Below are 27895 nucleotides of genomic sequence, written 5' to 3'. Positions count from 1 at the left end.
ACTAAATTATGAAAACAATATTCACATGTAGCATCAAAAAGAGTGGACTCATCATGTGGTATTGTTCTGAAGTGAAACCTGGGTGATGAGATGAGGGAAGAAGACTATCCATCAATTATCTCAATATTTTGAAGGCTGTAGCGTAGGGTGGATGTTTGACTCTTGCTGCAGGATGGCAGCTTTGCTGTGATTTATGTGGATCTAGTTATGTGATTTTGGTTTTGATGACAGATGTTATAGGAATAGTATTCAACTTTGTGATGTATTCTAATATCCTTGGGATAAAATGAATCTATGTAGAATTGAAGGGTATTGTAGTTGTATTTGTTAATTGCGGCTGCTGTGCTTTGTATTTTGTTTCAGAGCATCATGCCTGAACAGACATAGAAGAATAGCGATTATTTTTAGCAAACGTGAGACTGGCTTGCAGTGTTACTGGCATGTGGTGAGCCTCTAGACACGCAGAGAAGGGAAAGCAGGGGGTCGCAGTCTCGGTTTTCATTTGTAGGGTATACTTGTCATCTGGAAACCAATAATGCTTTACACATGTTTTGTTTCAACCCTTTATGCACAAAGCTGGCTTTAAATATGATGGAGTTAAGTAAGTGGACATGTCTGTGATAATTACAAGATCCACAGTCGTTTTCTCATTTTCTGTGATTCAACAATTTAGCCATTTTAAATTCTTATCATAAGCAGAATTGAAGATTCTACCTTCCTCTTCCACATTCAGGCTGGGTATCATTAGAATAATAATAAAAAAACAACCTTTAATATATATCCAGTGGAAGGGGTCACAGTGACACTTGGCAATAGAAGGAGAGTCCATGGGGGAGTGAATACGCAGAAGCAAATGTCCAACTGAAATAACCACACCATTCTCTTTTTAAATCACCAATAGGAAATGAATTTAACAAGCATTCTTATGTTCCTGAATACCACTTCAAGATTAACTTTTAAATATATTTTAATCACCTTATTATACTGATAAAACAACATAAATGGCGTCCATTTCCTAAGGCTCAATGGCCACATGTAACTTTGATAGTCAAGGTCTTTGTCAAACAAGCTGGTGAATTTAATTTTCTAGGTAGACTCTCTTGGTCTTAGCTTTGGGTTTCTACAAAAAGCATCTACAGTTATGCTGCCTAGCCTATTGGAGAACTTACCCATTGTTAATCATAATTGCTAACATTTTTTTAGCAGTTATTGCACTCAGTGCTTTACATGTATTATCTCCTTTATCTCTTATCACAACAGCACTGTGAAGTAGGTTGCATTATTTTACCCGTGGTGAGTGTTAGACCCACAGATGTATGGGACTTCCCTGAAGTTGCAGAGCTCAAATATAAGGCACCATGTCTGACTCTAGAGTTGAGTGATTAAACCATTAAGTTGTATTGCTTCCACTTTACTTCAGTTTTTCTATACAATATCTCTTTGGATTCTGTGTTAGACTAACCTCTTGGGCTTGCTGCCTTTGCTGGTCTGTTAGGCTTTCTGTTTTTGTACCTGACCCCTGTCTCACATCAAACTTGGTTTCACTTTTTCTAGTCCTTAAACCACCCTACTTCCTCCAAATCCAATCTGACCTCTACTTCCCTCGCTGCCAGTATCCTGAAGAAACACTATATTCAGTCACCTCTGCCTCATTACATTCATCAACTTTTTCTTTCACCTGCCCAGAAGGCTTGGAAGTATTTCCTTAACTTTCAATTAAATGAATTCCACTTCTATGGTTTTCTGAAAGCAAAATTCTTCTGGTTGTCCTTCCTTTCTAAGCATCCTCTTTACCTATCTGCAGGCTCTGCATTTTTTTGTCCCCTAAACTTGGGCATTCTGAAAGGTCCTAACCTTTCATTTTATCTCTTTGCTTTCCATTCTTTCTGGCTAGAAATCACAGCTTGTTATACTTGTAGGTGGATGATTCTGAAATCTGGGCCGTCTGCCAGAACTTATCATGCAGTAAGTACCTTGCTTCTATTTGTTACCTGATTATTTCCACCTGAACTCTGTATTTCTGCAACCAATCTTATAGTTCGCACATCTGTATCCTTCCCCTTGTCCCTAACCTGCCTCTTCCTTTTGACCTCCCCTACTTTTTAAATGCTGTTACAAGACTCGGAGCCTGGGGCCTGTTTCCGATTCTGTGTCTCCCTCTCTCTCTGCACCTCCCCCATTCATGCTCTGTCTCTCTCTGTCCCAAAAATAAATAAACGTTAAATGCTGTTACAAGTATATCAGGTAAATGGGCTCTAATTTCAGTAAGATTTGATTTCCCTTTCTTTTATTGAATGACAACAATTAATGCTTATTGTACTATTAATGCTTATTGTATTATTTTATGTGCTAGTGTTCTAAGTTTTTATATTGACTATCTCATTTACATACTTATTTAAGTAGCTACTCATTGCTATGTCCACTTTATGGCATTCAATCAGTCATATAGTCCTGTTGATTTTTCGCTCACAAACTTTTCCTTAGCCTTCCCTTCTATCAGCGGTATTAACAACAATAGTTTATATTGGTATCGCTCCAACCTTGAACTAGTCTTTCTTCCTCTAGACCTTTTTTCCTTTGAACAGTGCATTCTGCATACTTGCTGAGGATTATTCTTTCTAAAACATTGCCTTGATAATGCCACTTTCTGGCCCTGAGACCTTTCATGACTTCTTTGTTTTGCATATTATAGTCCAAAATCTTCCCGTCATATTCAAAGCTACAATCCGTATTTCTAAACTCTTCTACTGCCATGCCACAAAAGCTATGGTCAAACTAATTTCTTGCAACATCTTTTCAATTTTCAAAGTTAGTTCTTTCCAACATCTCTGCTTTGATTATTTCATTTTTACAGTGTGAATGCCACTCATCTCCCTCTTCCTCATTCTTGTCTCTCTGTCTACTTCTGTCTTACACAATGTTGAAGCCAGGATTGAATGCCACTTTGCACATGGAAGTACTCAAACAAAGGGATGTCCTTTTTATGAAATTTCATGGGGAATTTTACCACTTGTATAAGACCTGTTTGCTGCCTTGTTTGTGGTCATTTTTACATGCTTTTTTTCTTCCTACTACAATGCAAACCTCTGGGGAAGTTATAGCTGTCATATTCACCATGGATTTCCCTTGGCATAAAACAGGTATTTTAATGGCAGGAACCCTTTGAAAACATTTGACTGTAGGAATGAATGAAGAATCTCCTTTATGATGTACTTCTTCTCTTGGTTCTTATTTTATTTTTTTAGCATAATTCCTTTTTAGATCTGACAAAACTGAGCATTTTTAGCTAGAAAAAAGAGAACTGTACATAAGGGCAAGATTTGATATAAACTTACTGGATCTGCTGAAACCAATCTGGGTTAAGAAACTAAATTCCATCCGTCCGTGTATTTTTTGGTCTGCAATTAGGTAGTGTAATAATGGTCACCCACGCTGGGAGGAGTTCTTTCATATTTCTTTGCCAAGGTTTCCAAACTATAAACGACAGTTCTGTGTCTGTATCAGTGAAGTATGAGATAATACTGGATAAATATATCTGGGAGTGTTTATTGACATAGGCATTCAGGACTCAGGATATGTAGCAGCATGTAGGGTACTGTTTTAGGGATATGGGAAATTATAATGACCTCCCAAGATTGTTCTTACTCTACGAAGCTATAACTTTTATATTCTAATCAGATAGAGAATGAAGAACTTTAGCCAGAGCACATTTGTATACTTAAGTCTAAATAAAATTCATACCCAGTCCACAGTCCTTTCTTCCAGGATCCTTTATGAAAAGAGGCAGTAAGACTACTAACATTGTCAGTGACTGTGTCAAAATTGTATGTGGATGTTCCTTCTCCATTTGCCAGTAGTCCTCACCTGTGTTCTCTAGAAAAAACTGTAGTGAGTTTGAAGTATAGATGTAATCATCAGCTCCACTATTCCATCAATGTTTGGGGATCAGAAGATGGACCAAAGTTCAAGATAGGGAAAAGAGAAGGTAGAAGAATAATGTGCCTGACCCTTTGTAATTCTGTAGGTGTCATCAGGGGCTGGCTGTAGAGCTTACATCTGACGGTGGCTTTTCTGGAATCATGTGCTAGCTTCCCAGTTATAGTCACAAAGTGAATACCTTGCTGGTGATCCAAAGACTTTCTCTTTTCATTGCTGCTTTTAACTGCTCCTGACCTTGCAAGAGAACCATATTTCAAGTTATATTTCTAACACAGAGAATGATTCACAAAACTCAAGTGTCTATGTGAATTCATCTTAACTTATCTTATTCAAGGCTGAGAGTAAATATATGTAATGGGAGGCAACATCATGGGAGGGGCAGATGGAATAAAAACCAATTAAACCAACATACATTAAGTACAAATGATGGGCTACACACTGGGTGTTAGAGATCCTGAAATAAGTAAGACATAATTTGGGTCTTCAAGGTGGTCAAAATCCAGAAAGAGAGGCAGATGCATCAGTAAATAAGACTTTTATAGCAGCGCAACTGGTATATTCACTGTGTGCTGTGGGAGCACAGAGAAGGAACATCTCAACCAAACTGAGTGAGTTAAGAAAGATTTTCTTTAAAAAGCTATCATCACCATCACCATCAAAATTCATTTACTAAATACCTAAAATTTGTGATGTTATATTGATGCTTTACAGACAGGCATATAGAAAAGAGATTCCAATCCTCTAAGATGTCATAAATTAATGTAAACATACTGTCTTAAAGTAAAATACAAGAGCGCAAAAGCAGACATGTTTATGGCAGTAGCACTGTGCTCAGGGAGTTGTATCTATAAAAGGCAGATCGGTGTGTGTGTGTGTGTGTGTGTGTGTGTGTGTGTGTGTGTGTGTGTGTTTATTCCTTAGGTTCTTGGATCGATCTACAAATAAAGGTCCTAATTAGTGCAAATTTTTATGATGTGATGGAGACCATTGGAAATGGGCTAAAACCATTCATTCATTACACAAAGGCCTCTGTAGCTGTTTTCAGATAAGAATACCTTTTGCTCTCTGATGAACTGATATGCATGTGAGAGAGTTAATGTCACCTTCCAAGTCTCTGGAGTAATCTATTCCACTGTCACCTTTCTTTTGAACCATGACATTCTGAAAAAGTTATTTTAATTCTTTCTTGTATCATTTCACAAAGGTTGTACTGTCAAGCACTCTCCAGGATGTATATTTTTAAGATTTGGCTTCCTCCTTGGAATCATGAAGTCTTCAGATGCTATGATAATGGATTTGTAAGTCATCTATGAACTGGTGATTCTATTAATATGAATAGTGGGTGTTCTAATTTTTCATTATAATGTTTTTAGTGATTGTATCTTTTCACACTCCTCCTGGCAGATGAAACATTCTAGTTAGGGAATTGACCTCTGACTCATTCCCCAAGGAAGTAGCAAGTATCTTTAGAAACTTTTAATTAAAGATAGAAAATTTGAGATAATAGAGTAGGAATATATGTAATAGAATCATTTGGTTTCAGTTAGACCTTAGAAAAAGAACACAAGTCAGTGATGAATTTGATTTTATTTTAGAAGAAAATGTTGTGTAAACTTACCTGCAGTTTACACATCTGAATAGGTATTTAGCCTGCTGACTTGATCTCAATTCCATCATTGTAATTAAATTGCAAGCCTTTTGTGCCTTGAGAAACACAGTTTGTCTGTCTGCCTGTCTGTCCGTACCTGTCTGTCTACCTACCTATCTATCTATCTATCTATCTATCTATCTATCTATCTATCATCTATCTTTCATCTCATCTACCCAATATGTTAAAGATAATTTTGAATATATATGTGTATATGAACCATTTTATTATATTAAACTTAACATTGAAAGCCCTTAAGGGACAATATTCAATTGCATTTTTGTTTGAAAAAAATTATAATTTTAACCATCTTACAAATGGCCAAAGTGCATATGTTAGTTATTTCTATTTCTATTGCCCTTGCTTATTTTCTGCTAATTTCAGGATTTCCATTCATGTTGAAGTTGATTAGAAATAAATGAATTTCCTCATTCAATTCCCCAACTTGAAGAATATGATGGTAAAAGATTTATTTCAAACAGTACATCCCTTGATATAAACATGTCCTAGGTCAGTTTCCTTGCTTTATTTTGTAATGGATCTAATTCAGAAGATTTTTGGAGGAGATCATTGTACATTTGACAGTAATTGTGACTGATTTTCATCATACACTGATGTAGCATGTCAAATCTTAGGCAGTTAGTTCAATTCTGGGAAGGAAATTAGATTTGGCAATAGTTGGATTTTTTTTTCTCCTGGCAATTAAAGAAGGTGCTCCTTCTTGTTATGTTCATGTGCAGTGTATACATTGTTTTGTTTCGCATCACTTAGGGGTACTCTAATGTTTCTGTCAAATTCCAACCAACTTATTGTATCATTTTGTCAGTTTCCATTTTAAATCCTCATTCTGTCCTTGAAATATGTGAGCAAATTCAATATGTAATTAAGCACAGGAAAGAATAGTTTCAACCCTCTGTCCTTTCCTGTTTAAGGGATTTTTGTCTCCTTTCACAAGGACTGTGTCCTGCCAAAGCATGTTTTATAGAGCAGTGAACAGTAGGAAATAGGCATTGCATCTCTTTTAAAAAAGATACATATTTGATATTGCCCAGAGTTTGTTTTTAAGTAAATCGTGAAAGAAAATACACATTTTTTTTTTTTGGTCTTCTGAAAGCCAGGTATGCAATGTATATGTTTTCTTAATAAACTAAGAGGTTTGGAAGATTAAGATATTAGTATTTAAACCAAATCGAGAAAACCAAATTTATATTTGTGCATATTGACCTGTAAAATATAATTCCTAAAAAATATTCTCTTTTCCACCCCATCGCCTCATTTTGTGTATGTTTGAGAGGGTATAAAAGTGGACACAGCTCAGGCATCAGTAGGGCGGGTAAAGTTGGTGGAATAGAGCTACATGACAGGACTCGATTACAGTAAGTAATACAATTCCAGAAATAACCTATGTGGAACATATTGCCTCTGCTACACATGTCAAAAAATGGACTTTGATCGATGGTGTTGCAACACAAAACCACATACTAAAACTTTGTAATAATGATGACAGTGTCAAAGTGTATACACCCTTGCCAATAGTGTTAGTGGCTTTTGTAATTAATAAATGGGCAAAACACATAAATCCTGTATGCTGCTCACGCCTTACAAATATTTGTGGTTGTGGCCATCAGCATGTATGTAAGCAGGAAGGCGTGACGGGTCTGGCAATCATCACCTCTGAGAGCTAAAGGCATACTCTAAGGGGTGATTATCTATGGCTAACCGCAACATCGGGAATTGCCATATTGGTCCTTTAACAATTCATTAACGTAGGAGAAAAACCTGTCCACGTCTGCTGAAAGAGGAAGTTAGAAGTTTAGAATACTAAATAGTGATCTCCCTGCTGTGGTTTATATACACTAAATCCTATAGAATGCTCACCTATAAATTAAAATACTCTCATTTGAACAACTTTATAAACTTAAGAAAAAGCAAAACAGACCTAACAAACATTGACAGCATTTCTGTAGAAGCATTTGCTGACAGTGAAAGTGCCAAAATTGCTAGGTTTTAGATTGCATAAAGAAGTGGTTTGCTTTGAAAGATGAGTGATTTGATTTAGAAAAGTTGGCTGTAAATTCTGTTTTTTCAAAAAGTGAATTTGCAAATTGAAATTAAAACATATGGAGCATTTTTATTTGCTCACTTTATTTATTGCAAAGCTGCTTTATAAAGGAAATTAAAGAAAAGAAGGAAAACCACATGACTACCACCAAACCTGTACAATTTCCATATTTCCTTGCTGTCTTAGCCCACATCAAGTTTTTAAAAAATTGAATACAGTTTTGAAAAGAACCACTTATAATGGCAAATGTTTACAGAACTGTATTCATTTTCTATAGTTTAAAAGTTTCTGTAATTAAAAGTCTTTCATTTCAAATAAGTCTGTTTTTCAGGATATATTTTGCCAATGAATATACAAAAATTACTAATCATTTCAACATCCTATAGGAACAACCCTAGTCAGAGGCCTCTCTGTATTCCCGTGTGTGTGTGTGTGTGTGGGGGGGGTGGTAAGGTTTTAGGTTTATATCATTATAAGAATTTCATATTTAAAAAAATTTCACAGGGTTTTTAAGGCTAGCGATATTATTATTTGCAGTGTTGACAGGATTGTTTTTCTCCCCCTGGATGAAATTTAGAGGTTGTTAAAGGTTTAGATCTATTTTTTAAAATTGGCAGTTAACTCAGAGGTCAGAAAATGATACTGAATGTTGCTCTTTTATTTTTAATTACATTTTAAGCCACTTGCTTTGGTCTTCTTATTTCCTTATTCCTTTTAGGTTTAAACATAAAGTAAATAGTAATACTACATTTGGTTTAACTTTCCAAGTTAAAATTAGTCAAATGTGCACATTTAAGGTTTTTGAGGCCTAAGACTGTGCCTGTTGTGTTCATCATTAGTTTCTTCTAATTATGGTTAATATTTATTGAGAGATTACTTAGTGCTAGATGTTTCTATAGCACATTTATGTAATATCTTGTCTGGTCTTCTTGACCATTGCTTTCTTCTGCCTCAACATAGTAGGGTTAAGTAGTTTAGAGGCCCTCAGCACTGAAGAACATTACAGTGTCTTATCTCCTGCTCTTTGTTATATGCAGCTCATATTTTGTTTAAAACCAAACGTAAAGACACAGAAACATCCATTAATACTTTTGAAATCAAATGTTTCCATTTTTAAGGTTTTCAGATTTCTCTGATGGCCAGATTTTAGGTAATTTCCTTACAGTTGAGCTTTCCTCATTTTTAATTCCTGCCTTAACTAAGGTCTGCAGTATGTGCATAGTTTGCCTTCTATGACATCTGTTTATGACCCTCAGTGCCTAGAACAGTCCTGGAGACACAATTCAGTGCGAAGCTGAAATGGTGATAGAAACAAGTATATGACATTGCTCGTGTTTTCAACTAATTGGGGAGATGATGCATACACATTTTATGGAAAGCTTAAAAAATGCTTTAAAGGACTGGTAAGAAGGGGTGCCTGGGTGGCTCAGTAGGTTGAGTGTCTGACTCTTGGTTTCGGCTCAGGTCATGATCTCACGGTTCATGAGTCCAAGCACTGCAAGGGGCTTCATGCTGTCAGTGCAGAGCCTGCTTAGGATTCTCTCTCTCCCTCTCTCTCTGCCTCTCACTTGCTCGGTCTTTCTGTCTCTCTCTCCAAATAAGTAAATAAACTTAAAAAAAATAAAGGACTGGCAAAAAGAACTTCCTTAAAGAACAGCATCCATTTTCTAGGTAGGGAGTTTGGGAAGAAGCAGAGAGAGCCCATACAAGGAATCAAATGTGGGTGGCAAGCAAATGATGCAAAATCAATGAAAGAAAATACACACTCCCAGTTCTAATAAGATTTACATCTTCAGTATCAGCAGACTCCAGTGAAAAGTGCCCCAACATAACAGTCAGCACTAGGTTTCAGTTCTGATGCTGCCATCAAGTGGTCTGAGACCAGCTACTTAATTAACCTGACATTCGTTTGATTTATTTGTAAAATAATATTGCTGCATAGCAGGTAGCGATGATGCCCTGTAACAGGTCCTTTCTCTTGTGTTTTCTTTAGTCTGTTCCTTTTCCTCTCTGAAGTTATTTCCCTCTTTTAGAGACATCTTTCAGAAGGATTAGGAGTGTTAATCTTGAGAAAGTGGAAATGGACACTTAAATATAAATGGAGGAGGGCTATGGTTATTTGTTCAGTGATTTCTTCCTGCCTCCATATCCTGAGTCTGCAGCTATGGTATATAAAACGTTGTAGTAATGCAAAGATGAAGAAGGTGGAATCTTTGTCTAAGACAGAGTTCTAGAACATATCCAATCGGAGAAGCAAGGTCTGTGCTATAGTATCTTTGAAGTGAAGAAGGTGGAATGAGGCAGCTCTCCATGGCAGAGTTTACATCTGAACTGGGTCTTTTAATCAATCATCATTACATCTGCACGTAACATTTATTACACGCAGCACATTGTGTGCTAGTCAGTGTAGGAAACAGGCAAGAAGATAACAACCTAGACTTCGTTTGCACCAAGTGAATTTTCCAGAAAAGTGAAATTTATTTTTAAAATAAAATTGCCTCTGATTTTCTTAGGATCTGATATTCAGGTAGAGACACTAATAACTTCATGGAATTTTTAATAATTCATATTTTATTGGGAAAGCGTAAAGTCATTTCTATTTTCTTTATTTAATAAAATTTATGTCTCTCTTGGATTATTATTCAATAATATAGCCTATAATTTCATACTGGAAGAAACATTAGCTCATCCAGTAGAATACAGTTACAATTCTATGTCCTTTCCAAAATCTGTTCTGCTTGAAACTTTTGGTTTATGGACTTTTTCCCTCGTGAGAGTACTAACTTGAATGCGTTCTATGAAATGTCACATTGTACGAAACCGTTTTTCCCAGCTTTTGTGAAGAAGATGATATAGGCCATGGGTTCCACCTGGTAAGTTTTTCCTCACTGTACATCTTTGCACATGGTGAGCATCACAGACTGAGCAGCGCTGTCTTTAATGGATGTTACTACATTTCCTCAGTGACTGATTTTTATTAGTTTCAAAAGATAACAGTATATGCATGCACACACACTAATGTTTCTGAAGGGCATTGTGAGGAAAGATTAGAATGCTTTTGCCTTCTTCCTGATCGAACAGTGTGTCTTTGAGAGCATGGATGCATTTAGTTTTGTGTCACCACAAAGAATAAAATCTGTTGAGGTTTTTGTCACTCTGCCTCATTTTCTTAATGTCAAAGTTGGTCTGTTTGGTCAGTAAAGGTTGAGATCATGAGGTTAGATATTACATAAAATTCAGGATATTCAGAATGCAGTGCTAATCCAGAAATTATTTCAAAGAGATGAGGCAAGAAGCCCATCATTTAAGCACAGGTGTTTAATGGCCAACCATGGAATTAGGTTCACCTTGTAAAACTGAAAAACCCTACCTTGGGAATTGAAAATTAACACAAAGTGTAGGTCTTCATTATAATGAATACCAATGAGAGAAAAGAATGATTCTGAGACTTTAACAAAATTAACTCAGCTACACCTGGCAAGCTGTGTATCATAGAAGACTTTAGCACACATATCTGCAGCAGTGTGAAAGAGCAAAAGGAAATCATCAGGCCTGGCAAGATTGGAAAATTGAAACTCCATGACATCCATCATCCATAGTGAAACAACTTTTTCATAAAAAAATTCCCTTATTTCTAAGCAAGATGTATCACAGTTTCAACTTAGACACTGAGATATGAGGGATGTTTCAAATCCCCAATTCTAGCTTCTATAATGGCTTATTTATGCAGTTATGTCAAACAATGCAAGTATAATGTATGAAAACATTGGTATCAGTCACATCCATGTGAAGCATTGGGAGATCTGTCTGCAAAAGGAGCCTGGAGATTTTATCTTAAATGGGTAATGTGCACAGCACATGAGGAACAACTTCTGACATCATCCTCACTGTACAAGCATGTGTGGCACTTCTTCGATGTGCTGGACACTGTCAGTAACAGATTCAATAATAACATGAATAAAAATGCTTAAACCATGAGCCTTTTCCTTGGACTTTTCATGGTCTGGTAACATCTTCAACATCCTCTAGCTATATGGGACATGACCCACGTGTGGAAGAAAAATGATACCCAAGTAGTTCTTGCAAAGCCACTTTAAGATGGCCTTACAGTGGGTAGAAAGTCTGGAACTCATAACTTGAAAGGTCACTGAAAAAGTGCTCACTAATGATGATGGAAACTTATATGTATAACAGAAATTCTTAGAGTTTCTTTTTCATTGGTTTTATCATTTGACACTTTTGCCATCTGAGTGAGAAAGGGTCAAGATCTTCAAGTGTATCAAAAATCCCAATACAATTTTCTTAGATTAAAAATAAAAACATACACAGAAGTTATTGGTTCACATACTTGAAGAATCTAGGGCCTAGATGCAACACTGGATCTTTTCATATCCTTGGTCTGCTTTCCAGGGCATTGGTCTCAGGCCCAAACTCTACATGGTGACCTCTGGTCAAAACTCAGTGGAAAAGAGCATCTCTTCCCAGCAGCTCTCAGAGAAGTCCTAGAATTTCCTCAATTAAGTGGATCCCTGTGCACATTCTGCTTTTCACTGTGCTCTCCTGTCCTCTCTCCTCTCTTGTCCTCTCCTGTCCCCTCTCTCCTCTCATCTCACTCTATAGCTGTCCTTTGGTGATTGCATCTACACCTATAGCTTCAACCACCACCTACATACTCATGACTCCCAGGTATATCTTTGGAGCTCATGTAGTGTTCCTGAACCACAGACTTATATGTCAAACTGCCTACTAGATGTCTTTGCTGGGTGCCCCAGAGATACCTAGATATTAGGAAGGCTTTGTTGTATAGACTGTCATCTGCTTCATTCCAAAAACAGGCGTGGAGCTGTGCAAAGTGGGTTGTAAGGGGAGGATTATGTATGTGTAAACTATAGAGACTGAGACACCTGGGGTGATATCTTGCTTTTATACTTAACTACACTAAATATCAGTTTCATCATTTGTAAAATGAATGCAATAGTACTAACAAACTATGTTGCAAGGATTAATAAAGGTTATATACCCAAAAGTTTTACTTGAGTGTTGGAAATATAATGTGACTAAGGCATGTTGAGTCCACAATACAATGAACTGTTTCTGTATGGGATTGAATTGGTTTTTCTCAATTAAGTGCTTTATTCTGGACTCTGGGAATTACATTTCCTAGAATCTGTTTTTGGAACTACATTTCCCAGAATCTCTGATTTGCAGGGATGTAGGTGACATTCTATCTTCATTATGTTGTTTTGTACAGGGCATTCTCTGTATTAATTTGTCGTGGCTCTTGTTTTAGCCATATTTAGCAAAACCACTTGCATTTGTAGTTACTTGCTATTCCATACTTCTCTGTTTCATGTTTTTCTCCTCAAAATCCATTCCTTCCAAAAATAGATAAAAGTAAACAAACAAACAAATAAATAAATCTGTTGGAGAAATGAAAAAAAAGAGGAGAAAAACACAAGCCATTATTCTTTTTTTTTTTTTTTAATTTTTTTTTTCAACGTTTATTTATTTTTGGGACAGAGAGAGACAGAGTATGAACGGGGGAGGGGCAGAGAGAGAGGGAGACACAGAATCGGAAACAGGCTCCAGGCTCTGAGCCATCAGCCCAGAGCCCGACGCGGGGCTCGAACTCACGGACCGCGAGATCGTGACCTGGCCGAAGTCGGACGCTAAACCGACTGCGCCACCCAGGCGCCCCACAAGCCATTATTCTTGAATGACAATGGCAAGCAGATAGAATTCAGTGTTATAAACATTAAGTACTAATAATTATAAATATATAATAAAGTGTCGACATATAAGTTAAAAAAGTAGATTATAAACATCAGCATTTGTGAGTCTTTACATATTATGGTGATCTCTAAAATTAGAGGTCAAAACTTGCATTCCCTGTGGAAGTAAAATTTAAAAGTTTTCATAATTCATTCTATTCAGTAGTTTAAGTTCTTTTAAAAAAAAAACAAAAAAAAACATTAGTGTCTACTTATTTCTGAGAGAGACAGACAGAATGCGAGTGGGGAGGAGCAAGGAGAGAGGGAGAAACAGAATCCCAAGCTGGCTCCAGGCTCTGAGCTGTCAGCACAGAGCCTGATGTGGGGCTGGGACCTCATGGACCATGAGATCATGACCTGAGCTGAAGTTGGATGCTTAACTGACTGAGCCACCTAGGGGCCCCAGTAGTTTTAGTTCTTAAAAATATTTGCAGTTTTGGTATGTCAGGAAATGAGATATTTTGAAATATTTTTGTTGCATTACTTTACTATTTGATATTGAATGCTTTTCAAATGTTGATTCGTATATTGGTAAAGAATGTCTTTGGCCAAAATAACAGAAAACTCTGTAATTGTGAGTTTAAACAATTGTATAATTTTTGTCACACGACATGTCTCATTAACAAAATGATTCAGCTGCATGGAAATAACCTTAGAAACCCAAGATCTTTTTATGTTTCACTCTGTTGTCCTAAGTTCCTGGCTTTTGCTGTCACTCTTGCTGCTTTATAGCCACATTTGCTTACATGCATTTTCTCCTTTGGAAGTTATTTGTGAATTTTAGCTGTTTATTTATTGGAGTTAAGTGTTTTTCTTACTTTTATGTTAAGTCTATAAATATTAATTATTTTAACCATTTGTAATGTTTGCTTTAAATAGCTTTCTCTGAATTATGTTTATGTAATTATTTAAAAAAAACAGTTTTTATGTTTATGTACTATGTCAGTCTTTTCCTTTTTATTCTATTGGTTTTATACAGACTTTTAAAAAACTTTATGACATCATCCTATACGGGTAAAATTTATATACAGTGAAATGACAAACTTTTGTGTCTTTGTTTCTTTGTTTAACATGATATTTAACCTAGTTACATTGTTGAATGAATTAGAAGTTAATTATTTTTTATTGACAAATAGTCTTCCACTATAAGAATACATCATACTTCTTTTGTATAACCTTCTGCTGATGACCATTTAGGTCACTTCCAGTTTTTGTTTTTTTGTTCTTTTGTTTTTTTGTTTTTTTGTTTTGTTTTGTTTTTTTTTTACTATTGTGAGTAATGATATAAACAATGTTATACAGATCTGTGTGTTCTTTTGTATAAATAGTGAGAGTGAACTCACTGGGGTCATAGTATATGCATAATGTAATAAGAAACTCCCAAGTCATTTTCCAATGTGGTTGAACCATTTTGTACTTTCTACAATGTATGAAAATTTAAAAAAAATACCAAAAATCCCAATGTATGAAAATTCCAATTGTTTTTTATTGTCACATACATCTGTTGTCAGTTTTTTTTTTTCTCATTTAGCCATTCCAGTGTAGGAAAACTGTAGTTTTAATTTGCATTTCTGTAATGCATAATGGCATTAAATACATTTTTGTGTGTTATTCACCACTTATTTTATCAAGTATATGTTTAAATATTCTGCACACTTTTAATTGGGTTATTTATTTTTATTATCAATTGTAGGAATTCTTAAAACATTCTGAACTCAAGTCATTTGTCAGATATATGTTTATGAATATTTTCTCTTGGTCTCTGGCTCACCTTTTCATTTTCCTATTTGTGACTTTTGAAGAGCAGTTTTTAATTTTTATAAAGGTCAATTTGTTTTTTTTTCCTTAAGCATATATAGTATTTCCATCTCTAGGAAATCTTTGTCTTCCGCAGGATAATTAAGAATTTCTCTTTTGCTTTCTTCTATAAGAGTTTTAGTTTTACCTTTGACACTTAGATCCATGATTCATCTTGAATTAATTTTGTGCAAGATATGAGGCAGAGGTCAAGCTTCATTTTTGTTAATGTGTTTATCCAGGTGGTCTATTACCATTTGTTGAAAGCTATTTTCCTCCATTGAATTCCAATGGTGTCTTTGCCAAAAGGCAACTTTTGGTGTATGTATGGGTCGGTGTTTCTGATCTGTTCCACTGATACATTGTCCACCTTTATATCAATACCACGTTATCCTGATTACTTATAGTCCTGATATCAGGTAGTACATCATCTAATTTTGCTCTTATTTTAACAGATTTTTTTTAGAGAATTACAGTTCTGAGAAAATGGACTATAATTAGTCATAATCCATCCACTAAGTACAACTAACAGCCTGTGGCATTTATATATATATATAAACAAATATAAGAAAACTCTGTAAGGAGGAGAGAAGAAGATAGACTGACCAGGAACCTCAAATCCAGAGAACAACATCTTGGTGAGTTCTCTAGGGTATTTATTTTTGCTTCATATATCCAACACTTGGAGCTGAAGAAGCCTGGCACCTAGAAAGTTGTATGGGCACAGGCAGTAGAAACCTTAACACAAGCCTACTTTCCAGCTAGAAGACCTGGAAAAGGGCAGATTATCAAGACAGAAAACTTTTAAATAGTAACAGCTCTAATACAGGAAAACACCACAGAAAAATCTCTGGCCCTTACTCCCACCCATTCCAACAAAGGCCTAACAAGAAGCCTTGACTTCCATCTTCATTAGAGGGTGCAATGAGACATTCTAATCTACCTTCTCCATCCCTGATGGGGTGGTGTCATAAAGGGCCAGTAAGAGGCCAGGGCTTTCATCCCCTCCTGGTGGAAAGTAGCCAACCTCTTCCCCTTTCTCTTGTTAGGTCAATGGAGACCACTTGGACAGCCCCACCTAGTAGTGATAAGGTACCCCTTCCCCCTAATTACTGGATAGGTTGTCTGAGGAATCTTAGCAGAGAGTCAAGACTTTCATCACCTCCCACCATTAATGAGGCTGCCTTCCTGTGTTATCTGTGGAGGCCATATGGGGAGCTAGAAACCCCACTCCTGCCCAGCAGTAACAGGAGCAGCAATAGAGTAATGTCAAGAGATGCTAGTCTGGGAACCTGATAGTAATGAGGAGGCAAACCTCTTTGCTACCTTGCATGGTAACAGAGGAAGCTAAGATGAAAGATTTAAATAAAATCCAGAGTCTCGTAACATAATACCCATAATGTCAAGATTTTAATAGAAAGCCACCCATTATATCAAGAATCAGATCTCAAACAGAATGGGAAATGGTATCCAAAAGATGCCAACACTGATGGTAGACAGTGATATGTTAGAATTAGCTGACACAGATTTTAAGTGGACATCATAAAAATGCTTCAATGAACAATTGTGAACAAGCTTGAAACAAATGGACAAATAGAGATCCTCAACAAAGAACTAGAAGACATAAACAAGAGCCAAATAGAATTTTTAGAACTTAATAATACAATAAGAAGAATTAAAAAACCTCAGTGTATGGGCTAAAGTGCAAAATTGAAGAAACAGAGGAAAGAATTAGAGAACTAGAAAATAGGGACAATAGAAATTACATAGTCTGAAATACAGGGATTTGTGGAACTATTACAAAAGATTCAATATTATGTTACGAGAGTCCTGGAAGGAAAAGTGAATGAGAATAGGGTTGAAAAAGTATTCTAAGTATTCTAAGAAAGAATAGCTGATGATTTTCCAAATGTAAAAGACATAGATCTGCATATTCAAGAAGCTGAGTAAATTTCAAACACAATTAAAACAAGAACACATCATGAGCAAACTTCTGAAAACTAATGAGAGAGAAAAAGTCTTGGAACCAGCAAGAGAAAACTGACACCTTACCTATTAAGGTAAATAACTGGAATGAATTTGGGAAGTTCATTAGAAAATATGGAGGCCTGAAGGAAGTGGCATGACATATTTCAATTGATGAAAAAAAAAGAGAGCTATCAATGCACAGTTCTATACTCAACGACAATATCCTTCAAAAATGAAGGGAAAAAATCAAGATATTCTTAGGTGATGGAAAGCTAAAAGAACTTGGTGCCAGTAGACATACCCTAAAGAATGGCTAAAGGAAGTTCTCTAAACAGAAAGGAAGCAATAAAAGAGAATCTTGGAACATCAGAAAGGAAGAATAAACATGGTAAGCAAAGATATGGATAAATACAATGGATTTTCCCTTTATTCTGGAGTTTTCTTAGTTGTGTTAAATGACTGAAGCACAAGTTATAACACTGTACCATGTTATTTGAAGTGTAAGTAGACAAAATATTTAAATCAATTGTATTAGAAATGGAGGAAAGATTTCTGTACTTTACTTAAAATGGCATAATGATGACACCAATAGGACTCTGATTTATGTGTGTGTGTGTGCATAAAATGTGTATAAAATGGAGCACCAGAGCAACTACTAAAAAAGCTATATAAAGAGATGCACTTAAAAACACTATAGATAACACAAAATAAAATTTGAAAATGTTTAAGTAACCTATAGTAAGTCAGGAGAACGAAAAGGGAACAAGGGGATGAAACACAGAGCATCAGAAAGCTAAAAATAAATTAGCAGATGTAAGCTCTAAAATATCAGTTATTACATTAGGTGTAAGTAGTATAAGTACATCAATTAAAAGACACATATGATCATGTTTAATTAAAAACTCTGATCCAGGTATGCTATTTCAAAGAAACTCAATTCAAATATTACAAGATAGGGAGGTTGAAAGTAATATGATAGAAAAAGATATATCCTTAAAACATTAACCAATAAAAGCAGGATTGACTATATTAATATCAGATAAAGTACAGTTTAGAACAAATGTAAAAGTGCTAGAGATGGGAGGACATTACACAATGACAAATGGGACAATCCATCAAGAAAACATAGCAACCCTAATACTTATATACCAAATAATAGAGCCTCACGAGATATGACGCAAAAAAGAGAAGTGAAAAAACAAATAGGCAATTCCACAATTACAGTTGGAGACTTCAGTATCCATCTTTTAAAATAATAGAACTAGACAAAAATTCAGCAAAGGTATATAAAAATTCAACAACATCAACCAACAAGACCTAACTAACAGAACTCTTTACCCATCAACAACAGAACACACATTTTTTGCAAGTGTCCGTTGAACATATACCAAAATAGACAAATATCTTAGGACATTAAATAAACATCAACAAACGTAAAGGAATTGAAATCATACAGAGTGTGTTCTCCATCCACAATGGAAGAACTAGAAATCAATAACACAAACTAGAAATCAATAACAGAAAAATAACAAGGAAGCCTTCAAACACTTAGAAACTAAAAAAAAAACAAAAACAAAAAAACCCCATAGTTCTAAATAATCCATGGCTCAAAGAGAGAGCCTTAAGCACTTTAAGGAGAAATTCTAAAGGAATATAAAAATACATTGAACTGAACGAAAATGAAATAAAAAACTGAATAAAAATTGGAACATATCAAAATTTGAGAGGCACAACCTAAAGTTATGCAGAGAAGGAAATCTATGGTGCTAAATGTACATATTAGAAAGGAAGAATTATCTCAAATCAGTAATCTATACTTATACCTAAAGATCCTAGAAAAAGAAGAGGAAAATAAACTGAAAACAAGCAGAAGGAAGGAAATTGTGTATATATATATACATATATCTATATCTATATCTATATATATGTATATATATATAAGCAGAAATTAATAAAGTTTTTTATTAAAACAGAAAACTAATAGAGAATGTCAACAAAATTAAGAGTGGTCCTCTGACAAGATCAATACAATTGATGAAACTCTATCAAGATTGTCTAAGAAAAAGGAAAAAAAAAAAATACCAGTGTCAGGAATGAAATAGAAATTATTGCTACAGACTATAGATACCAAAAACAGCAATAAGGTAATACTATAAACAACTTTACAAACATAAAATTGACAATATATATGAAATCAACCAATTTCTTAAAAAACACAAACTATCACAACTCATCCAGTATCAAATAGGTAATGTGAATATCTCTGTAAGTATAAAGGAAATTGAATTTGAAATAAAAAAAAAAAACCTAAAGGATTTTTTAGGCCCATATGGTTTTATTGAAGAATTCTACCAAATATTTAAAGAATAATTAACACCAATTCTACATAATCTATTCCAGAACATAGAAGAATAGGGGACAGTCCCCAACTGATTTTTTGTAGGTTGTATTATCTTGATACCAAATCAGGTAAAAAAGTGCAAAAAAATTTTTTAAAGAAAGAAAACTACTGACCAATATCCCTCATGCATATAGATATAAAAAATTCTTAAGAAAATATTAACCAATGGAATTCACCAATAAATAAAGGAATTATACAGCAAGATCAAATAGGGTTTATTCTATGGTGACAAGACTAGATCAATTTGAAAATCAAGTGATGTAATCTATCACATGAAAAGGCTATGAAGAAAATCACGTGGTCATATCATTGATTCAGGAAAATCAATTGACAAAATTAAACATTCATGACTAAAAACCCCCAAAAAATAAGACTAGAGGGAATTTTTTTCAACTTAATAAAAAATATCTACATAAGACCTACAGCTAAGATTATACTCAATGATGAAAGATTGAACGCTTCCTGAGGATCTAGAACAAGACCAGGATTTCCACTCTCACCAATTTTATTTACCATATGATAGAAGCTCCAGCCAGTTCAATAAGATAAGAAAAGGAAATATAAGGCATAGAGATTGCAAAGGAAGAAATAAAACTGTCCTTAGATAATATGTATGTCTACACAGAGAATGCCATGGAATTAAAAAATTCTCCTAACAAGTGAATTACAAAGTCAGAGGATACAAAATAAACATACAGATTAATTGTATTTCTATATACTAACAATGAACATGAGTACACCATAATTAGAAATACAATACCACTTACAGTTGCTCAAAGAAAATGAAATAGGTCTAAATCTAACCAAATATGTACAGGACTTAGATGCTGAAAACTACAAATGCTGATAGAAGAAATCAAAGAATACCTAAATAAATGGAGAGAAAAATGTGTTCATGGGTTGATTGGAAGACTTAACATAGTTAAGATGTCAATTCCTCCCAAATTGGTATACAGATTCAATGCAATTTGTACCAAAATCACAGTATTTATTTTGGTAGATACAGACAAGATTATTCTAAAATTAATATGGAAAGCAAAGGGACTAGACTAGATACAACAGTTTTGAAAAAGAAGAATTAAGTGGAAGAACTCAACATGCCTGACTTTAACACTCATTGAATAGCTATAGTAATCAGGACTTTGTAATATTTTGTAAGGAATAAGTCAAGAGAGGACTCAGAAATTGACTCACAAGAAATACCAATTAATGTTTGGCAAATGTGTATTACCAATACAGTGAAGGAAGGATAGTTTTTTGAACAGTTGGTTATAGAGCAATTGGACATCCAAAGGACTTAAAAAGTGAACCTTGACTTAAGTCTCACACCTTATACAAGTATTAACTTGAATGGATCATGGACTAAAATGTACAATGTAAATTTATAAAACTTTTAGAGTCAACATCTAAAATCTTCAGTGTTTAGGGATAAGCAAAGAGTACTTAGAGTTGACACTAAAAGCACAGCTTATAAAAGGAAAAATTGATAAGTGGGGCATAGTCATAATGAAAAATATTTTGCTCTGCAAAAGATCCAAGTAAAAGGATGAAAAGGCAAGGTGCATAATAGGAGAAAATGTTTGCAAATCACATATTTGACAAAGCACTAGCATCTATAATATATCAAGAACTGTCAATAGTCAACAGGAAAACAACAATCTAATTAGAAAATAGGTGAATGACATGAAGAGACATCTGTTGAAAGATGACATATAGATGACAAGTACATGAAAAGATTTCAACATCATTAGTCATTAGAGAAATGCAAATCAAAACCATGAATGTCATCACATTCCTGTCAAAATTGGGTATATAAATTACGATGCATAATCAACTAGTCAATTATGCTCTTTAATTCTTTCACTATTTTTTCTTCTTTTTTTAGATTGAATAATTTCTATTGGTCTCTCTTCGTGTTCACTAACCCTTTATTGTGTAGTCTTCAATCTAACTTTTGGCCCATCCATTGCATTTTTCATTTTACACACTGTATCTTCAAGTTCTAGAATTTTCATTTAGTACTTTTTAAAATTTCCTTTTTGAGATTATTCACTACTTATACCAATCTTATGTTTTTGAACATAATAATAGTTGCTTTAATATCTTTGCTGCTAATTCTAACATCTGGGTGATCTTTAAAAGCCTATTTCTGTTTCTAGTGACTGTTTTTGTTTTCCTTAATTAGGGATCATGTTTCCTGCTTCTTTGCAGATCTAATCATTTCAGACCATTTGCTACACATTTTTGGTGATACTTGTAGGAAGCTGGAATTATGCTGTTTTTCTTTTAAAGAATACCTAATTTTCTTCTGGTTGTTTAATCCTTCCAATGCTGTCAGATTTTTATTTTTCTTTGTTATAGAGGGTCATTTGGTTTTGTCCTCAATCCTATGATTTCCCTTTCTCTGTAAATGATTCTTATCCCTAAGTAATGGCCTTTCTGGGATCTCAAGGAGGTCATGATATATCAGCAAAGTCTCTCTAATCTGGCTGGGCCAGACCTCCTGTAACTACCAGGGTTGTGTAGCTCCTGGTATATCCATCTGCCTCTCAGCCCTACACAATCTCTTAGGCTTTCTAGAGTCCCACCTAGGCATGCATAGCCCAGCCCTTGGCTAAGGATCTCTGAAGAACCCCACACAAAATTCTGGGAAACACCTTTGGCTAGCTCCTACCGTTCTGGTAATGGGCCCTGAAAATTTTAGCTTTTTCAGAACCCACAAACTCTCATCTCAATGGATCTGATGCATTCTGCCTTGTTCCAGCATATAAAAATTGTCCCCAGGCAGAAAACTAAGGCAAGTATGAGGTTCATATCATATGTTCCCTTCCTTTCAGAATCACAGGCTTGTATTACTTTTCCAGTCTCTAAAAACAATTACCTCATATATTTTGCCAAGTTTTAAGCCATTTATAGAGGGAGAGCATGTCTAAGACTAATTATTCTGTCATAGCCAGGAGTGGAGGTTGGCATAGAAAGCTTCATATGCATCTTTCTTTTTTACTTTTATTTTTTTATGACTTGATTTTATATTTTTAAACCTTTAAGTCATGTTTAATTTTTTGGTGTCTGTGATGAGGTGAATTCTAAATATTTTCTCCCTTAACTTTTAAAGTGAAAGAATCAATATTCTTACTGATTTTTGCTGTTTAACCTACTGTTTATTTAACTTTTTATGTATTAGTATGTTTTGACATTTTGTATGTTAGATTATCTTGTTTCCCTATGGTCTGATACCTAATGATTTTAATTATTGTTGCTTTATAAAAGATTTATATCTGTTAAGCTAAGTGTACCATTATTGCTTAAAATATAAAATTTATATTTGCTAGTTACATTTAACCTATTTATTCTCCCAGATGAACTTAAGAATTATTTTTTAACATTAAAGAAAAATCCCACCCAGATATTTAAAGAATCTTGCAATATTTAATATGGGAAAAGTTGTGCTTAGGTCATTTCATGGACAGAATCATCTTGAGGGAAAAGAAAAAAAAAAAACATTTGTCTTACTTCCAAATAGTTTTCCTCTGGCCTACAATGAGAGTCTCTTTAACAACATTATTTCTGTAGACTATTAGAGATATGTCTACTGTTTTCTTTGAGGGATAGTGATGACAGGGAAAGAGTGAACAAATAAAGGCAATGTAGTTAAGCCAAATGTTTTCAAAATGTCTGAACATGAAGGCATTGAGTTTTATATCATGTTAGTTTTTACTTTGTTTCAAAAGAATTTCTTAGAATAGAATGAACTTCCTGTGACTAGAATCCAGCACGACTTACTAGGCAATGATGAAGGAATTCCTCAAGTATATATTGTCACAGAGTTTGAGTTTATTAAAGGTGGCAATATGTATATATTAAAAAAAAAACTCCTTGAAGCAAACCCTCACAAAGTATTCATAGTAATGGAAACTGTGATTGATGCCATGGAAATGTTCTTACAGTGAGAACATAAAATTTTTCCAATTTACTTAAAATTTTTGTACTTTTAAGTGGAAAAGTCAACTTGGATGATATGATCTCCAATTGAGCGTGTATTATTGAAGACCAACATGAGTTTATAGTGTTGAAATCCTAATAAAACCTTCAGCCTGAATTCAAATCTTTTTCAGAGTCAGAATTGATAGGATATTTATTTCCCTGTCTGTATTTTGAAGATTTAGTGTACTTTCTACAGAACTGCTAAATATGCATGTCCTTTAGTTCAATTCAATTCAGAGAAAACATGCTTTCCTTTTCTGTATGTTTGTGTACGTGCTATAGCTCATACTGACCATATTGTGTTTTGAAAATATTCATCATCCTTTCCACTTATCAGCAAGAAATACAAAGCTGTGCTGCCTTTAGCATTGGGTTAAAGCTCAGTCTAGAAAATGCTTTAAATGTTACGACCTTAGAGAAGTCATACTGATGAAATGAGAGAGGAAACTTGGCTTTCTGAATTACTTTGCCTTGTTTACACTTGATGTCTGTATATATTTTTCTTTCTTTCTTCATTATTTGTTGGGTGTTGGTGCTCATAATGTAATAGAAAGCATCTGGTTGGCATGTGAGATGCGCTGCCAAAGTCTGTCACTACAGGATATATGATTCACTATTGTCTTTTCTTTGAAGCAAGTATTCTTCATTTCTTTACTGGAAGAAAAGGGCAATGCTATACTTTATTAAAGTTAGACAGATGGACAGTGGATTTTGGGGATTTAAATGAAGAAAACAACCATACAGGGATAAGCAAAAATACATGTGTCACTTATGAGAAACCAGATTAAATTAGATGCTGTTACACAATAGGCATGGCAGGGATGAGAGGGAGAAGAATGAGGTGATTCATAATAAAAAAATAAAATAATATTACTAGTGATAATACTATTAATTTATTGAGCACATGTATGCCAGACCTTGTGCTAAGCACTAAACATATGTTTTCTTGTATATAATTCTCAGGTAAATGCTTTGATCCAGGTACTATTGTTGTTCCCATTTTTGAGTCTCAGAAAGTGACTTGCTCAAAGATAAAGTAACTTTAATGATAACAAAAATCCATAGAATATGAGAAGAGGAATAGATCTGGTAGACCATTTAGTTAAATGATGATGATAATAATAATAAAAACAATAACAATTATAATTGCTAGTATTTATTATGTGCATGCTATATGCCTTTCACTTACTCGATAAATATTATCTCATTTATGGTCACAACGAGTTTATGAAATGAGTACTATTATTCTCATTTTAGAGACCAGAAAAATAAGGTACTGGAAGGTTGTATAGCTATAGAGAATGTCCTCCAAATTGTCACCATTTCGTTCTCAAATCCTGAACCAGTTGAGAAGGAAGCCAAGAGATCAGCTAGTGGAAAATCAAAATACTACATGTATCGTTGACATATTAGAACGTGGCTTCTTTGTGCGGGCAATTGAACTTGGTAAGAACAAATCTCAGGCATAGTCCTGCTGGCCCAGGCAGGCCTATCTAATTGGTGGTAGTGTTCTTTAAGAGTTAGGGCGTGATAGAGCAGAGACAAAGATGTGCTCTCTGCTCTCTGCTGGTGGACTCATTCCTGAGAGCAAATAAAGGTAGGGATTTGGCCTTGAATCCTCATTTTTCCCAACTAAATTCACCAACCAGATATGCCATCCATTCCGAGGGTTAAGTAAGGCAATGGGAAGAGGCCTGGAGGACAAAGCTAATGAAATCCCTCCAGGTGGAAGGAAACAGTAAGAGTGCAGACAAATGTTCTCTCCAACAAGCTGCTAAGTGGTGAAGCAGCTCTATTCATTGGTATACACTGGCAGTCTTTCTAGTATGTCAATAAGATAATGAATATAAAGCACTTAGTACAATGTCTGGCACTTGGAAGCACACAATAAATGGTAGCTATTAATATTATTATCAATACAGAGCTGATGCCCAGTTTTGGATTGAGGTTTTCTGCCTCCTGAGCTCACACACTTACTTAACCCTGTACTGCTTCCCAAGGCATGCTCATGAGAAGGGATTATGTTTTCATTGTGTTGGCTGATGATCTTTCCACAAAATAGCTTTGTCTTTACTCAACTACATAGGACAGGACAAACGAGAGGCAGAGATCTATAGTGTGCATCGATATCCTTCAACAGCTGTGTGGGGAGCCTTTGGCCGTCACTCAGTAGGAAGGAGTCTGTCTTGCAGTAGCCCAACAGTGGTTTTGGAAACTCGGACTTTGTTCTTTCCAAATCAGGCTTAACTAGGTTTTGAGTAAAACAAAAGTAATGGCTTTTTAGCAAGCTACTGCTTTCTCTATGAACACCTTGTCAACTTCAAAGACTCACTTCTGTGGGAACTAAACAGCTTGAGCAGAATGCTGCCAATTTACAGAAAGTTTGAAGATTCTTAGGGATTCTTTGATGATAGCGACTGCTTTTTCATTAATCTGGAAGGCTATTTTATGAATAACCCAGTTTGGGAAAAAAAATAAAATAAAACTAAAGTTACTTCAACAAAAGTCCTTTTATTTTCTTGTGAATTTCTAGGTGAAGGAGTCATATAGTAAACAATTTTAGGCATGTGTGTGCCATATAAATATGAGAGAGAGTGGGAGAGCATAGCAGAGAGAGAGGCTGGCATGGACTTCTGTACTACTCTGTCACTTACTGGGAGCTTACTGTGTGCTAGGTACTGTTCTCTTTGTCTATATTATCTCATTTAAGACTTTGCCTATCGTATTCACTTACATATCTCTAGTGTCTGGCTCATAGTAAGCATTCAGTAAATATTTGATTGTTGAATCCATGAAATACTAAGAATGAACAATGGGTTTGTTAAGCATCTGACTTCAGCTCAGGTCATGATCTCGCCGTTTGTGGGTTTGAGCCCCGTGTAGGACTCTGTGCTGACAGTTTGGAGCCTGCTTCAACTCTGTGTCTCTCTCTCTGCCCCTTCCCTGCTCAGCCTCTGTCTCTGTCTCTCTCTCTCAAAAAAAATATAAACATTAAAAAATTAAAGAGTGAAATAAAGAATATGAAGGAATGCAATGTGATGTATATGTTTCTAATACTCATAGTTTTCAATTCCTGCTCTTAGCTCCTAGTTAACTCAACAACAAATGGTTATTGAGCACCTACTATGTGACAGAAGGTATATAGAACTCTGAGAATATAGCTAAACAATTCACAATCCCTTGATTTAGTGAAGTCAACATTGCCTAGCATACGCCAGTATTAACTGGTGAATCTTGAGGCTTATTAAATCTTAAAATTTATTTGCATCTGTGTGTATTAAACAGATGTGGAGGGGTGGCACCTGTACGTATGAAGTGCTAATAAATTCTGATTTTTAATGGTTATGAATTGATGATGTGGCGATGACAATGTTCGAAACATCACTTTGTTCTTCTAAGAGTCAGTAAAAGCCACATCCTTCTGTCTAATTTTGCAGTTAATCAACTAAGTCAAGCAACCAGAATTTGGCTTTACTTTTGGAGAATACAATATTAAAGGTAGAAGATGATGACAATCCATAATTTGGCGCTGCTGTAACCAATAGCCACATTATGGAAAGAGGCCAAATGTCCATCAGCTAGCTGATGAAAGGATAAAGAAGATGTGGTATATATATACAATGGGATACTACTCGGCAATGAAAAAAACTGAAATTTTGTAATTTGCAACAACGTGGATAGAACGGAGTGTATTAAGCTAAGTGAAATAAATCAGTCAGAGAAAGACAGATATCATATGTTCTCACTCATATGCGGAATTTGAGAAACTTAACAGAAGACCATGAGGGAAGGGATGAGAAAAAAAATTATAAACTAGGAGTCAAACCATAAGAGAGTCTTAAATACAGAGAACAAACTGAGGGTTGATGGGGTGGGTGGTGAGGGGAGGGAAAAATGAGTGATGGGCCTTGAGGAGGGCACTTGTTGGGATGAGCACTGGGTGTTGTATGAAAGTGATGATTCATGGTAATCTACCCTCGAAGCCAAGAGCACACTGTATACTCTGTATATTAACTAACTTGACAATAAGTTATATTTTTTAAAAAAAGGGAGATGGTGATGGTAATCAAAATTCTTGTTTATTATTCTCTAAGAGTCTGCCTTAAAGGTAGGCCAGACATTTTGCTGGCCACTTGCCATGTTATCCCTAATCCTTAAGATATCCTGCACTTTTTCAGATGAGGAAAAACAGTCTCAGAAAAGAGCCCTGACTTGGTCATGCTGCATAGTTAGTGGTGCACAGAGAAATCAAGCCATGTCTGACTTCAAAAGCTTTGCCTTTCATCAGGCAATGCTGCCTTCTTTATGATCTATAATCACATCAT

The sequence above is a fragment of the Leopardus geoffroyi genome, chromosome B2 (genome assembly GCF_018350155.1).
Source record: "Leopardus geoffroyi isolate Oge1 chromosome B2, O.geoffroyi_Oge1_pat1.0, whole genome shotgun sequence".
Taxonomy (NCBI): Eukaryota; Metazoa; Chordata; class Mammalia; order Carnivora; family Felidae; genus Leopardus; species Leopardus geoffroyi.
The sequence above is the reverse complement of the archived record's forward strand: the minus strand, read 5'-3'. Positions refer to the sequence as shown.